The sequence below is a fragment of the Bos javanicus genome, chromosome 23 (assembly GCF_032452875.1).
Source record: "Bos javanicus breed banteng chromosome 23, ARS-OSU_banteng_1.0, whole genome shotgun sequence".
In the NCBI taxonomy this organism is placed as follows: Eukaryota; Metazoa; Chordata; class Mammalia; order Artiodactyla; family Bovidae; genus Bos; species Bos javanicus.
The window spans coordinates 45,454,164-45,469,634 of NC_083890.1; the positions used below are offsets into that span (position 1 = coordinate 45,454,164).

General features: G+C 44.5%; 1 protein-coding gene across 8 annotated transcripts in view; it reads left to right on the forward strand.

Moving 5' to 3' along the window:
- NEDD9 (neural precursor cell expressed, developmentally down-regulated 9) overlaps positions 1 to 15,471 on the forward strand; it is a 190,168-nt gene that overhangs the window by 135,664 nt on the left and 39,033 nt on the right. The window lies entirely within an intron of this gene.

The following is a 15,471-nucleotide window of genomic DNA, read 5'->3' on the forward strand; positions in this document are numbered from 1 at the left end:
TGAGACCTACGCCGGGAGCTCGCAGCGCGCCCAATCCACCCCCGCTGCAAGTTCCCGGCGTCAGTTTAGGTCTTGGCGCCGGGGTATGGCAGTCACTGCAGACCGGAGAGCGTGTTAACTCCAAGGGGAGCGCGCCTGGGCTCAGGACTCCCGGCTCCCGGGGCCTAGCCTCCACTGCCCCCACCCCCCGGAGCCGTAGTAAGAGAAGAATCAAAAGTGCTCAGTCTCTCAGGCTGGCTATTTTCAAGCAGTTTTCATCCTTTGCATTAAAGCGTTCGCTTTGGGAAGCAGTTTGCCATATATAATTTTAGTGGGAGAAGTTAAAGTCTCCAGGTACTATTATACAGCTGATGATGGAGGATTTTGATACCCATAAAGGATGTTGGATTCAGAACCAACTGAGTATATGCTATTTCTTGGAAACACTTTCATGGCGTTTGAATGGACAGAGGGTCTGAAGGCTCCAGCCAGTTTATTGTCTCCGAAACTCAAAATTTTGAGTGCTGGGACGCTCAGCAGCCTGTTTTCCCATGCATTTGTGTGTTTATTGCTGGCAAAAGGATTATAGCTTATTTAGAATATACTATTTTATCTAAATTGCCTCCTTCTAACCAGGCTAGCAGCTTCCAGAGACCCCTATTCAGAGCTGACTGCAAGGAATTGAAAGTGAATTTTCCTTGGAGGATGAACACTTAACTTCTGTTCTGGAATAGACAAGTCCTAGAGACGCAGGGTCAGTCACTGGGTTGGGAAGATCCCATGGACAGAGGAGCCTGGAGGGGTGCAGTCCAAAGGGTCGCAATGAGTCCCACAGGACTGAGAAAGAGACTGAGCATTATTGTTACATTAGCAGGTTTAAACAAACATTCCGCTATTGAAATGCGTTTTGGCAAGGTGTTTATGCTTGGGGATTGGCAATTTGAATTACCTGTCTAACCTGCAGGATTGCTTTGCCTTCTTTCTGAATATCTAGCTTCTGGCTCATCCTTTTTTAAATGTGAGGCTGTAAATCCTCAGTCCTGGCTGATAGCCACTGGCTAACCTCCATGATAAGCCTTTTATTCAAAAGCTATAAATCATGTTCAATAGCTCTAAATCTAACTGTTGAAAGTATCTATTGTGATGCATGAGTTATAGTTCTCCTTGAAAAGGTTAGAACCCTCTGAAGGCAGGGGTATCAGTTATCACAACTATCAGCTTTCCATTTTCTGCCTCAATAGGAAAGATCAGAGAGCTGGATAATCCTGAAGATTCTTAGTATTTTTGACGTTAGGATACAACCGGAGGCAGATCCTTCTACCTGGCAGGAAAGCTCTCATTCTTGATATGGTTCACTGGTATTTACGAAGTTTCTTTATTTAGAACAATGATAGTCTATCACTAATGTTAAGTCCCCAGATATTATTTAGCCTTCAGTGAATCTTTGCCCTCCTCTTCCTACTCTAAATGTCTTTAGATTCGTAAAAGCCTTGGGGGGGGGCGGGGGGTGCTGTGGGAGAGAAAATGTGTTCCTGCATTTATTATTGGAAAGCATAAATGGCTGTTTTTAACGTAGAGTACTGCAACCTGGAAAGTGACAAAAAGTCTAAAGTCTCTTTTATTCAGTGACCTCATCATGTTTAGTTTTATTTTGTGGAAAGAAAACATCATGGCAGCTGATGATGTGAGCTGTGGTTGGCATTCATGGGGAAACCCTGCCTCTCTGTTGGGTCTTCCCAGCATCAAACACCCTGCCAAATGCTGTAAAGATATGATTTTTATTAGCTTGTGGGCATCTTCACCAGCAAAACTTCTGACTTCCCCAGCTAACCAAATGACAGATTGACACCTTGTGGTGACTATAAACGGAACCAATAGCTGAAGCAATCTACTTTCCCTTTTTTATAAAGCCTATTTTCTCTCTAGTTAATAATGGACTGTTTCAGGAGAAGATTTTGTTATTATAAGTAGAGGAGATGACACAAAGGTAGAGGAATGATAAATAACAGTTTTTAAGACTCACCATGACAATACAGGATTGTCATATTTAGCTTTCCCAATTAACTCCATGAGGTAGTGTTAATACTTTATATTCATTTTCAGATATGGAAATTGTGGCTCAGGGAGGCTAGGTAATTTATCCCAAACCACGCAGCTGGAAAGTAGCAGAGCTGGAATTTGAACCAAGGTGATCTGGCCCCAGAGCTTGTGACTTTAAACAACTATTAAAGAAAGAACTATCTGTGACTTCCTAAAATGTCCTGTGTGACTGCTTTTCCCTCTCCCATGTAGCTCAAGATTCTATGTCATTCAAAGTATCCCTGCACAATAGGTTTTTTTTTTTTTTTTTTTTTTTAAGACAGTGCCTCTACAAAGCAAAGTGAAATGAATGTCTGGCAGTTACTTCATTGAAGCCACTTACATAGTAAAACCAGATAATTATTAGATTGTAAAACCCTGGAATTGGGAATTAGCTTTTAGATACTCTGTTGCTCTAAACAAAATAAATTTAGCTCAGTCAAGACTTAAAAATGCTCACTGAGAGATTTATAATCCAGTCACTATAAGATTTTTTTTTTAACCAGATTATCTGGTTTGGCTACTTCGGGGATCATAACTAGACAACAACCAAGCCTCCACCCATTTTGAACTTACACACAGTTCCAAGTCAGCCAGCTATGCGTTTACAGTCATCTTGAGCACCGTGGAATGCAAGCTATTAGAAGCTATTACTTTGGTGAATTTTGCGGGGAGCCAGCCTATATCGTCTATTTTGGTTACATTCTATGTGTTTTAATTTGTTCATAGGAAGGGAGCAGTTACTCTCATATGCACTTAAGGTTCCATTGCTCTTTAAAGGATGCCCTCTGGAGTTCTCTAATCAGTAAATTATGGGGGCTTCATTTATTAAGAATTTTCCCCAAGCTCCTTTGAATATACACAGCATGTGCTGAAATACTGGAGGTGGGTGAGGGGGCAATGCCTCAGTGGCCATGGCCTGCTCAGTGAAGGCCTCCCTCCTGAGGGTCTGGGGGTGGGTTGTTGCTACTTTCTGCCAGGAGGGTAATTGAGAGGTGGATGCACAGCTGTGTTTGAGCAGAGGCCCCGCCCACTTTGTGCAGGCCCAGGCCTGGTAAGTGCCCCACAGGCCTGGCCTGTTTGATCTCTAATAGCTGAGCAGCTTTTGTGGCTTGGCCAAATTTCTGTATCCTGTGTGCCTACACTGAAACTCTAAATTATTTATCTAGTCTGCCATTCAACAAATTCATTCTTGAATGTTTTGATTGAAGAAAATTACAGATGAAGCTTAAACTACAAATAAGAAAACTACATTCTGAAGTCCAGATTCTGGGGTTCTGACTGAACATGGGTAAGGTAGGTTAGGGAAAGCAGGAAGTGCGCATTAAAGAAGAGCTTTCCAGGGGACTTTGGAAATGTTTTTATTTTCTCAGAGTGGCTGGAGAAGATGTGATCCGAGTGTCTTCCATTTAGTCAGCATATTTACTTAGTCTATATGTAATTCCTGATTCTTTCCTGGCTTTGCCATTTTGATTTAAAATGTTTTATACGCTTCTGAATGGTGTATTGCATACCCTGCCCCTGCCTCTTTTTTAAATCCCATCTGAGCTTTCAAAGCAACAAAAGATGCTTTGAAAAAAATTAACCGTTTTCTTAGGTATTGTTTCACTGATTGAGCAAGCCCATTTTCAGAGCTAAATGACTTACCTACTTGGAGACCAAAGTCTTTACGAGACTGAAGGTGTTCTGAGAGCACCAAGTGTGCAAGATGCACGTAACAGATTCCTTAAGCGCCCCTTCTTTGCTGGGGTGTACATGGGTCCTCTTCTAAGAACTCATCAGCGGCTTCCTGTCTGCACCCCTGCCCCCCACTTCTAAAGAAACTTCCTCTCTACTTTTCAAGCCTCTTTGCCAATTCCCTCCCCTTTTGTGCCCTTAATGACCTCATCGTCTCTCATTTTTTTCATTCAAGCATCCATTATACTTCTCCAGTACCAGACTGCTCCGGGCTGGCCTCCCCCCACCCACACAGACGTGACGTACTTAAAGCGCTCTCTGTACCCCTGTCTTCCTCCCCGCTTCTGAGTCTGCTGTGAAAATCGTGGCCCCTTGCTGCTCCCATTCATTGGCTCCTGTCTCTTTGTGCTTGTGTGACTTGGTTCGTCGGTACTTGCTAGAAGTCAAGTCTCCTCATCCATCCACTCTATACAACAATCAGAAGCCTAAACCTTTATCTCCTATCATCTCTACAATAGGCTTTCTGTTTTTCACCTCTGCCCTACTCTGTTAGCACTGCCTTACTCATTAACCCCTTTCAATAAAATTACTATCTAAATGATACCTGGAACTCACCAAGGCTGCCCACTGGGGCTTTCCAGCTTCAGGTAAGCCCCACTTGATATGAGAGACTCACCCTTTATCTGTGTGTAGAGGCAGATTGGTAGGCAAGTCCTTGAATAAAAAGTATGATCCAGGATCTGTTGTGTGTTGTGGCCTGGACGGGGACTTGGTCTTAGGTGTTCTTGCAGTAGAGGCAAGGTAGAGCGTGGGGTCTGGTGAAAGGCATTTCTGTTTCCTGTGACTCGATGCTCTGTAACCTTGGGTAAGTTAAGCTCTGTGAGCCTCAGCTTTCTTATCTGTAGGGTGGCTCAGCGGTAAAGAATCTGCCTGAAATGCAGGAGATTCAGGTTCAATCCCTGGGTTGGGAAGATCCCTGGAGGAGGAAATGGCAACCCACTCCAGTATTCTTGCCTGGGAAATCACCATGGACAGAGGAGCCTGGCGGGCTACAGTGCATAGAGTTGCAAAGAGTCGGATAGGCTGAGGGAATGCGCACCACCACCATCAAACTAGGGTTGATCTGGCCTCGTGGATTGTTGTAAAGCTGAAGCGAGATATTTTCCATGGGGAGGTGTTTACCATGGCTCCACTGGAAAGAGACAATTCTAGCAGGCCCCAGCCCTCCTTATATAAGTAGATGCCCAACAGATGTTGAAAGGATGTGTGGACTCAAAACTTGGATTATGTCGAAACCCTATTTCCTATGTTAAGATAATCGAGTACTATTAAATATTCCACGGGCCTGGCTGTGTCTTGTAGAAATGCAAATGCCAGACATAGGGGTGTACCAACACACCTGTGTCCCCACTTGCTAATATATTAGTGCTTTGGTATCTTCATTGTTATTAATAAGATTTGATATTCCTGTGGTTATCGGCCCTTGCTCATAGTAGGTACTCAGCAAACATTGAATTGAATGTTGGATTACATGAAATACACAAATAGCTATTAAAAGAGTTTTCCCCATATGGCCTATTGGAAAGAAGATAGATTTTGTTTTAAATCTCACTTTTGTTGCTTTTTAACAGTATAATTTTAGGCAAGCCTCCATTTCCTCATTTATAAAATGGGAGTAATAATACCTGTCTCATTAGATAGTTGTAAGGATATAATATTTGAAAATCATCAGTTTCTAGCACATAGTAGGCATTTAAAAATGGCAGCTATGTTATGATGCATTTATAAGATACACAAAATATTCAGAATACACGCATATATAGGTATATTGATAGACGCACTATATAGGTTAAAATGTAAGAGAAAACCTTCACTAGAATTGTTTTTCCATAACAAAAATATTACTGAAAAAAAGAGAAAAGTCATGACTAAAGAATCAAAGGTGGATTTGATACAGGAGGTGAGTAGGGCCCGGGATAAAGCACATCTCTTATCCTTCTGGGGTCAGAGTGACAGAGGTATAAAGTTAGAGATGCTGATGATCTGTTTTTAGATCACTTTAGCGCTAGAAAGGAACCTAAACAAATTAGTTTGAAATCCCAGCCCTTGGTATCCCAGCCCTCCAGTAACGTATAGACTTAATTACCAAGCCTCCTTGCCAAGATAAACAAAATGGGGCCACTGGGAAGAAATACTCTCTTTTCAATTTAAAATGCAGAAAATAGCTACCAGTTACCTAGGCAATGGATGATTGCAAAGAACGTGGGCATGGAAAAGGGGTCCCCCTAAAAAAAAAAACGTTTATACTTTGTCAACAACCCCACCTCCATCTTATTTACTTTGAACATTCCAGTTATCTCCCTGCGGGATTTCTTACTAGTAAAGGAGGACTCCACATGCCTGGGGAACATTACAGTTCAGTTCAGTCACTCAGTCATTTCCGACTCTTTACCACCCCATGGACTGCAACATGCCAGGCTTCCTTGTCCATCACCAACTCCCAGAGCTTGCTCAAACTCATGTCCATCGAGTCAGTGATGCCATTCAACCATCTCCTCTGTCACCCTCTTCTCTTCCTGCCTTCAATCTTTCCCAGCATCAGAGTCTTTTTCAGTGAATCAGTTCTTCGCATCAGGTGGCCAAAGGATTGGAGTTTCAGCTTCAGCATCAGTCCTTCCAATGAATATTCAGGACTGATTTCCTCTAGGATGGACTGGTTGGATCTCCTTGCAGTCCAAGGGACTCTCAAGAGTCTTCTCCAACACCACAGTTCAAAAGCATCAATTCTTTGGCACTCAGCTTTCTTTGTAGTCCAACTCTCACATCCATACATGACTACTGGAAGAATCATAGCTTTGACTAGACGGACCTTTGTCGGCGAAGTAGTGTCTCTGCTTTGTAATATGCTATCTAGGTTGGTCCTAGCTTTTCTTCCAAGGAGCAAGTGTCTTTTAATTTCATGGCTGCAGTCACCATCTGCAGTGATTTTGGAGCCCAAGAAAATAAAGTCTGTCATTGTTTCCTGTTCTATTTGCCATGAAGTGATGGTACCGGATGCCGTGATCTTAGGTTTTTGAATGTTGAGTTTTAAGCCAGCTTTTTCACTCTCACTCATTACTGTCTTCCTGAGGAATTTTCATTTTAATATAAATGCTTCGTTGGTAACCTTTTCCACTTTGCACTGGAAAGAGCAGTTCTTTCAAAAGGCAGACAGTGTGACCTAGGTGAATTCAGGCATGCACTTTGAGGAAGGTGGAACAGATTGCCCAGGAAGTATAAGCAGTGATAGAATGTGACTGTGATTTTTTCATGGTTGAAGTGGGGGTTGGGGAGGGGCAACTAGTCATAGAGATAATATTGGGTTGGCCAAAAGTTCATTTGGGTTTTTCCATATATCTTCCATATATAATGAACTTTAGGGCCAACCCAATAAAGCTGCCAGTGGAGTGTACATATGCTTAGGTCTCATCATGGACTGGGATTCCCAGGTAGCTCAATGGTAAAGAATTTTCCTGCCAATGCAGGAGACACAAGGGACCAGGGTTTGATCCCTGGGTCAGGAAGATTTCCTGGGGTAGGAAATGGCAACCCACTCCAGTACTCTTGCCTGGAGAATCCCATGGACGGAGGAGCCTGGTGGGCTACAGTCCATGGGGCCACAAAGAATCAGACACGACTGAGCAGCTGAGAACACACACACACATCATGGACCACTAAATTCCAGTTTATTCTTTTTTAAAACAAAGAAAAAAATGACTAGTCCCTTCTCTCAGCCTCTTCCCCAATTAATTTAGTACATGAATTGTGCTAAATGGTATTTAGGGCTTCCCTGGTGGCTCAGAGGTTAAAGTGTCTGCCTGCAATGCGGGAGACCTGGGTTCGATCCCTGGGTCGGAAAGATCCCCTGGAGAAGGAAATGGCAACCCACTCCAGTACTCTTGCCTGGAGAATCCCATGGACGGAGGAGCCTGGTGGGCTACAGTCCACGGGGTCACAAAGATTCGGACACGACTGAGAGACTTCACTTTCAAATGGTATTTAGGTAGGTGGTTCATGATCTATTCAAAGGCTGGGTTTACCGATTTGGAGACATCTTATTTCTTTGTAGATCTTGGTATGTACATTGCAGATGAGAATTCCTCCTGGTATTTCTAATATGTCAAGGTAATAGTTATAAGATGTTACAAAGTTGTTCCTTATGTGGAATGTTGATGTTTATACTTACCAGAAGTAAAAATTGAGCAACCCTGAATATGTAAAAGTGCAAGCTCGGCACAAAAATGCTTAATAGCATCTTCTGAATTTAAGTTTAATTCCTTCCTTTACCCTTTGTTGTGTGTGTTGGGGAGAGGGGATTATTTGAGAAACTCTAAGTTGTGATCACCAAACAGCATATACAGCTAAGATTTGAACCAGATCTTTCTATTTAAGTAAAGCAATGTGTATTTAGACAGCATTTTTCCTAACTTCTAGTTATGTGGAAACCCAGTGCTGTCCCTTGTGTGAATTAGCCATAGTCTCACTGACTTGTGGTAGTCGGCGTGTTACCCGGAACTCAGCACCTCACTCCCACAGAAGATGGGGCTGACTCAGGCCTCAGGCTTCTCTGTTCCCAGGCTCTGTACTCTACTGAAAGAATGAGCTGGACTTCTCTCTCTCGGCCCCCGAGTAGCCTTAGCCAGCCCAGCCAGCACACTGCGGAGACAGGGAAGTGGACTTCTAGGCTCTGCAGCCTCCTCACAGGACGTGCCAGTGATCTGTCAACGAGTCTGTTGTTGTCACTGGATTTTGTTTGTTTGCTTGTTGTTGCTCATCATTCATGGCGTGACTTAGAGTCAGCAGGAAATGTGGCTGAGACGAGCAGCACTGCTTCAGGGCCATCAAAACAACACTGGCAGAAAACCAGTCCCTTTTCCCCTGAGTGCTCCTCTGGGATAGACCTTCTGTGTTCTTCTCTGATTCTCCATCCTTTCCCACTCAGAGCTGCTAAGTGCACCGGGAAAGGGATGATAAGGACACAGTTAGCCCAGGGCGTCCACGGTGAAGTTGGACGGCTCGACAGTCCCACAGAGGCCTGGATGCCCTTGGAACAGATCTCGATTCCTTGCCAATGAGAGAACATGTCCGTTGACTAAATCCAAGACTCTTATCAGTACCTGTCTTTTTTTCTCCTATATCCTAAATTCAACCAAGGCAGATCCATTAACAAGATACATACTTAGATGTCTATCTTTTACTTTTAGTTTAAAATATATTTCCCTTCTGTGGGTATGTATCCATGTTTCACAGACCCCAACATGGGACAGATGGTCTAACCGCGGGAAGGCTATTTGAAACAGGGACCATCTTGGGAAGTTTACACGTGGTGGTTAGGGACACTAAACACAGGCTGCTCCCAAGATCAATCGGCTGTCCAGGGCATTATCCTTTTTGCCTTAGGTCAGCTTTCTATCTGACTTTTTCCAGCTTTTTATCAGAAAATTGCCTAGGGGCTTTTTTTTCTAAAGTGGATTCTGGCACACCTTTCATAATTTACTTCTAAATAATATCTACAACATCACATTTTACTCCAGGAGATGGTGAGGGACAGGGAAGCCTGGAGTGCTGCAGTCCTTGGGGTCACGAAGAGTCAGCACGACTTGGTGACTGAGCACACACACATTTACTTGTAAATAAGAGGGTCCTTTTCTTTCTCCTTGTGGAAGTGAAAAAATGAAGGCAAGACCCTTTGAAATACGGACCGTGCAGAGGACTCCTGAGAGAGCATGAAGCAGTGAGCGGGCCGGGTTTCCATTGTTCTTGTTGAAACCTGGCAGGATGGCTCTGCGCTTCAGAGCCTGCGGCATCTGCATCCAGCCTCCCGCCCTCCCTTATTAAGATCTTAATTACAGACGCAGCTTACTTCGTTGCTGGAGGGAAAGAATTTAGCTTCTCTGAACTGTGTCTGTTTTTTGGTGTGGCAGGTGTAATCACGATGAGATCATTCTGGTTTTTCTTTCCCTGGAGGAATTTTTTTCTTTTTTTTGAGAAGGAGGAGTACAGTTCTTAAGATGCAATTTCATGAGCTCATAATAGTGCAGTAATCATAACTGTGCTTTGATTTTATAGAGACCCTTTCTTCTGAAGAAATCAGAGTGTTTTGCATATATAATTTCATGACTCCTCTTGATGTTATTATAAAGAACGTGTTCATTATCCCCATTTGCAAATGGGGAAACAGAGGCACAAAAGGCAGTGATTCATTGTCATTAGTCTGACAAGATGAGGACCGAGATTAGACTCTATCGATTTAGTAATGTCGCGTGCATCCTTCTGTCAGGGTTTCCCCCCCTCAGCCCTACTGACATTTAGGGTGGATAATTCCTTCTTGTGGGGACTGTTCTGTGCATTGCAGCATCCTTGGCCTCTGACCACTAGCTACCAGTAACATCCACACACGCGCGCACACAATGTGATGACCAAAAATGTCTCTGAACGTGGCCACGTATCACCTGGGGAACAAAATCCCCGCTGGTGAAAAATCACTGCTGCAATCTCCCCGACCTCCTTCTGCTTAAAAATAATTGCCTCAATGGTTTTATGTGATAGAAGCACAAAAATACAACCATAGATCGGTTTGCCATCATTTTATCATGACTGAAGTTGGGCTTCATGTAACAGTTCGTAACCAAAAGGAAGCTCCCTCTTACGTACTTAGCCCCGCTTTGTTCAAGGGAATACCACAAGGTACTAAGAAGCATGGGGCCTCATAAGGTCACGTGTAAAACCATCAGACCATCTCTAAGGCCAGCCGAGCTCTCTGAAGTCTTCTGTTGGCTTCCTTTTCCTAATAATCTTCCTATTGTAGATACAATATATAACATTAAAATGCGTACAATAGCTTTCTTCCAGGCCCATGCATTCTAAATGCATGCTTCATGAGTAATGGACTCTGAAGAAAACTATTTTATTTTCATAAACCAGTGCATCCTTTATACACGTAGGAGCTTGTCTGTTTCCCTGGCCACTGAACAGCTTCATCAGTTTCGTTTGGAGGTCTTCTTCGCCTCCGTTTGCTCCTGCCATCTCTCCTTTCTCTTCTAACTGAGAAGCTAAGATTAGCTTCCCAGCATCTAAAGATTCTTTCTTGAGACAACTCTGCAAATGCAGTGCTGACAGTATGTGATTGTATATAACCGCTCAGCCAAGTATACAAATCCATTTTTTTTCAAACTCTTTGAGGACTTCAGAAATTAAGTAGGAGAATAACAATCAGGCATCAAACCTAGGTCAGGAGTCATCTAAGAGTTCCAGTGAGGGGTGCCACCCAAGTTGCATCAGCTGTGTTCTGGCTGGGAGGCAAAGGTTGGTAGCATGTGTACATATATGCATTCATGGATTTAGATATAACCTCATACCTTGGGGATTGCATACATTGATGCAGGAAGATAAGATAGATGGGCATGTGCAAATAGGAAGATCTTTCCCTTCTTTCAAATATGCTTTATTAGATGTTACAACTTGTGTGTTTTGACTGTTGGGAAATAATACAGTTGGGGGGAATTATATTGTAATATTTGTGGACTAGAGTCTCCTACTCCTTTATGACTTAATTTTCATTTCACTTCCCCAAGTACCTGAATGTTAGAGGGATTTGTCTAGACAGGCAAATAGAAGTCATTCGGTGCCAATACTGTAATGTTGGCTGAAATCCAGATGGTTGTTTTGCTGTTAATAAAACCTATCTTTTGGGTGAGTGGGTGTCAGGCCATCATCATTATATGGCGCCTGTCAGATTTATCTAGGGACAGACCCTGGAAAGCATTTGTGCCTTCCCCGTGGTTTTGATCCTTTGCCAATACACTATGCTTAAATCTATCAAAACCAGGCAACCTGGGACAAATGCTTACAGATTCTGAGGCATAACAGCAATGGTACTCAATTCTAAGGTGGAGAAGGTTCTCAGGAAGCACACCCTAGTCCAGCAGGAAAAAAAAATCCGAGATTAAGAGGGGAACCAGACACTAGATCTGCTCTGCTGCTTATCTAATAGGAGACCCTCTGGGCTGTAAAACAAGAAGCTTGGGCTAGAATGATCTCTGGGATCCCTTCTTAGTCTAAAATTCTAGCCTGGTGGGTCTGGTCAAGCCATGGGTGACTACTGGTTCTGAGTACCTACAGAAACCTGGGTGTTCTCCCACCTTCTTTCAGACCCTCAGGAGCTGCCCGAGAAAAATCCCCAAACCACAAAAGAGCAGAGAATTGAGCTCATAAAGACACATGTATATCATCAAACTTGTGAGCAAAAGCTGATTTATGTTTCTCAATTAATGTCAGCAATCAAATCCATCCCCTACAGCCAGCCAAGAAGTAATAGAAGTTGGCTATGAAGTCACACACTTACTTGCACACACACCCACACCACCCAACAACCTGTTTGCCATTTTTCTTATTTGAAGCAGAGGGTTTGCTCCCAGCCACCGTTGGTTTCTTGATAAACAGGTCCCAGCGTGTGGATATTTCTGTCCTGCATCAACCTCAAAAATCAGGGGTGAATATGTAGCATTCGTTCTAGGGCAGGCAGAAAGCCAGCACTTGGAGAACCACTTCTTTAATCTCAACTCTGCTCTCCATATCATGGCACAAAATCTAGTTACATAGAAAAATTCTTCTGACATCCAAACACCCAGATTTGTTGGGATTTCCCTGGTGGCACAGTGGATAAGAATCCACCCACCAATGCAGGGAACACAGGTTCGATCCCTGGTCTGGGAAGATTCCACAGGCCTCGGAACAGCTAAGCCTGAGAGCTACAGCTACTGAGCCCGCACGCTGCAACTGCTGAAGTCCATGCACCTAGAACCTGTGCCCCGAAACCAAAGAAGCCGCCACAATGAGAAGCCCCAGCACGGCAACCAAGAGTAGCCCCCGCTCTCCGCAACTAGAGAAAGCCCACGTGCAGCAACAAAGAGCCAGGGAAGCCAAAAATTAATAAATTAATTAAAAATATTCAGGTTTGCAGTGAGTGTCAGATCTGTCTTCTCACTGGCTCTCAAGAACTAATGCCCCTCTGGTCTGTGAACCACAAAGTCATGCTGGGTTCTGAACCATCCCTCACCAAACTGGAACAGGCCAACGTGGAAGGAACCAAACCTGGGCACCTCCCGGGCCACTGTGCCCGGGGCACAGCCGCACCGGTCACTGCAGGTCAAAGAGCACCTTTGGGAGACTGAGTGCCCGAGGCCACATTTTTTAAAAGCACCTTCCATTCAGGAATTAACATCTTAGAGGATGCGAGAACTTGGGGCCAATGAATATTCAGAGAGACATGAATATTCAGAGAGAGTCCAAGACACTGGTGTGAGCTTTGTGATCATCATAGGGCTTCAGAAGCACTTTCCAGGATATGTAAATCATTGGCTGAAATTTGGTCCCGGTGCAGAGGGACCTTTGGTGGACACTGTCCCCAGAGGTCAGGAAACACGACTGGGGACTAGTATTCCTAGACACCTTGAGGGATGTCACACTGCCCTTCTGCAGCTGGTTCAGGGCACCTAATGTGTGTCAGGTCGCAATGGAAAAACATTGCTGAGAAAAAAACCTTAGATGCGCTCTGCATCATGTCTTCTGACTCCTAAACCTGAAAGCTTTGTATCTACTACTTAATCTCCAGAGGATTCAGCTCTTTAAAAAATTCAACATTCCAGATGTCATCTGATGAAAGAATCCAGGTCTAAACCAAGTATTCCAAGAATCAAAACCCAGACACTTGCAGATATCCAGGGTTTTGGACCGTGACTGTGTCCTTCTTTGGGGAAATTTCACGTCCCACTATATCCTAAAGATGAGAGCAGGAGGAAGCCAAAGTGGTTTGATGGCTCTCAGACTGGAACTGATTTTTTTTTGACTGAAGTAGAGTTGATTTACAACATTGCGTTAGGTTTCAGCTCTACAGCAAAGTGATTTGGAGATATATATATATATACATACACAATATACATGCTTGTGTGCATGCTAACTTGCTTCAGTCGTGTCCGACTTTTGCAACCCTATGGACTGTAGTCTGCCAGGCTCCTCTGTCCATGGAATTCTCCAGGCACGGATTCTGGAGTGGGTTGCCCTTTCCTCCTCCGGGGATCTTCCCAACCCAGGGGTCAAACCGGCAACTCCTGAGTCTCCTGCTGGCAGACAAGTTCTTTACCACTAGCACCACCGGGAGGCTGTATATATACACAGGATCATACAGGGCTTCCCTGGTGGCTCAGATGGTAAAGAATCTGCCTGCAATGCTGGAGACCTGGGTTGGTCAGGAAGATCCCCTGGAGAAGGGAATGGCTACCCACTCCAGTGTTCTTGCCTGGAGAATCCCATGGACACACACACACATAAGTGTGTGTATCTGTATTCTTTTTAAAATTCTTTTCCATTATAGGTTATTACAAGACACCATATTCAAAATCTCATAATAAACTGTAATGGAAAAGACCTAAGCTGATTTTTGTCGGCAGACTAAAGACACCAGATCGTCTTGCTCTTCTCCCGTGTGTCCCGAGACCGACCTCGCTCACACTCATCCCCCAGCTACTTCCTTGGGGACCAATTTCCTTGACCATGGCCGTTTCCTCCTTTGTTCTGTATGCATGTCCCTGCCGGAGTTCAGGGCTAAAGTTTGGGGTGGGGGCGGGGTTGGGCACAGGAAAGTCATGTTGTTGCGAATGTGGCGGCCTGAGGCCTTGGCAGGAGCTCCTGCATGGTAAATATAGAACGAAGCCAAATAATAAGAGGAAGCTGGGCCATTGATGATGCTATCCATCCAGGCAGGGTAGGGGGAGGGAAGGGAGGATGACACACCAGCCATTGTGTCTCACTTCTCTTCAGAGAACGGCATAAATGGTCATGGAAATTATAAGTCACACCTCCCCATATTTGGAAGATCACTTCCCTGGCAGTAGGAGTAATGCGCTCTCTTGACGTTTTGGTAGCAGGGCAGGCAAGAGCGGGTCTGGAAACCCAGTGTGGTCCGGAGCTCCATGTACTTGCTGTAATGCCCCCGGGCATCTTCTTCCCAGTCCTCAGGCACAGCCTGGGAACCTGGGGATCACAGAAGCCAAGCATTCTGGCCAAGCGTGAATGGTGCTCAGTCACCTACCGCCAGACGTAGATTGCTGCACTGAAGGGACAGAAAGGCTCTCTCACAGAGACCATTGTACTTAACCAGATGGGGACGGCCGGCTCCTCTTGGCCTTCCTGTTTGCTTCTGCAGTAGACGCAGGCACCCCATCCTGTTTTAAGAGGGTGGGGCGGGCGCTTTCCTGCCGGCCGCCTCCCACGTTCTCTGGCCCTAAGGCTTAGTGACCTGGACGCGCCGTTTATCTTTCTGGTCCTGTTAGTTCATCTCCCCACGTCCATTTGAAAATCTCCACCGCATACCTCGCAGACATGTCTAGAAAACCATTTCACCCTCTCTGTAGAGAACCAGAATGAGAGTCCATTTCAAGTTAGCAAACACAATGAGTGTGTATTTTGCTTTAGACACTGGTTCTGAAAATGCCCAAGGAAGAACAGCCTCCCTGAACTTAAGGAGTTTGGTCTTGAATAGGATGGTACAAGTCTGTTGTTCAGTCACTGAGTCATGTCTGATTCTTTCTGACCCCATGGACTGCAGCAGGCCAGGCTCCCCTGTCCTCCGTTATCTCCTGGAGTTTGCTCAAGCTTATGTCCATTGAGTCAATGATGCCAACCAACCATCTCATCCTC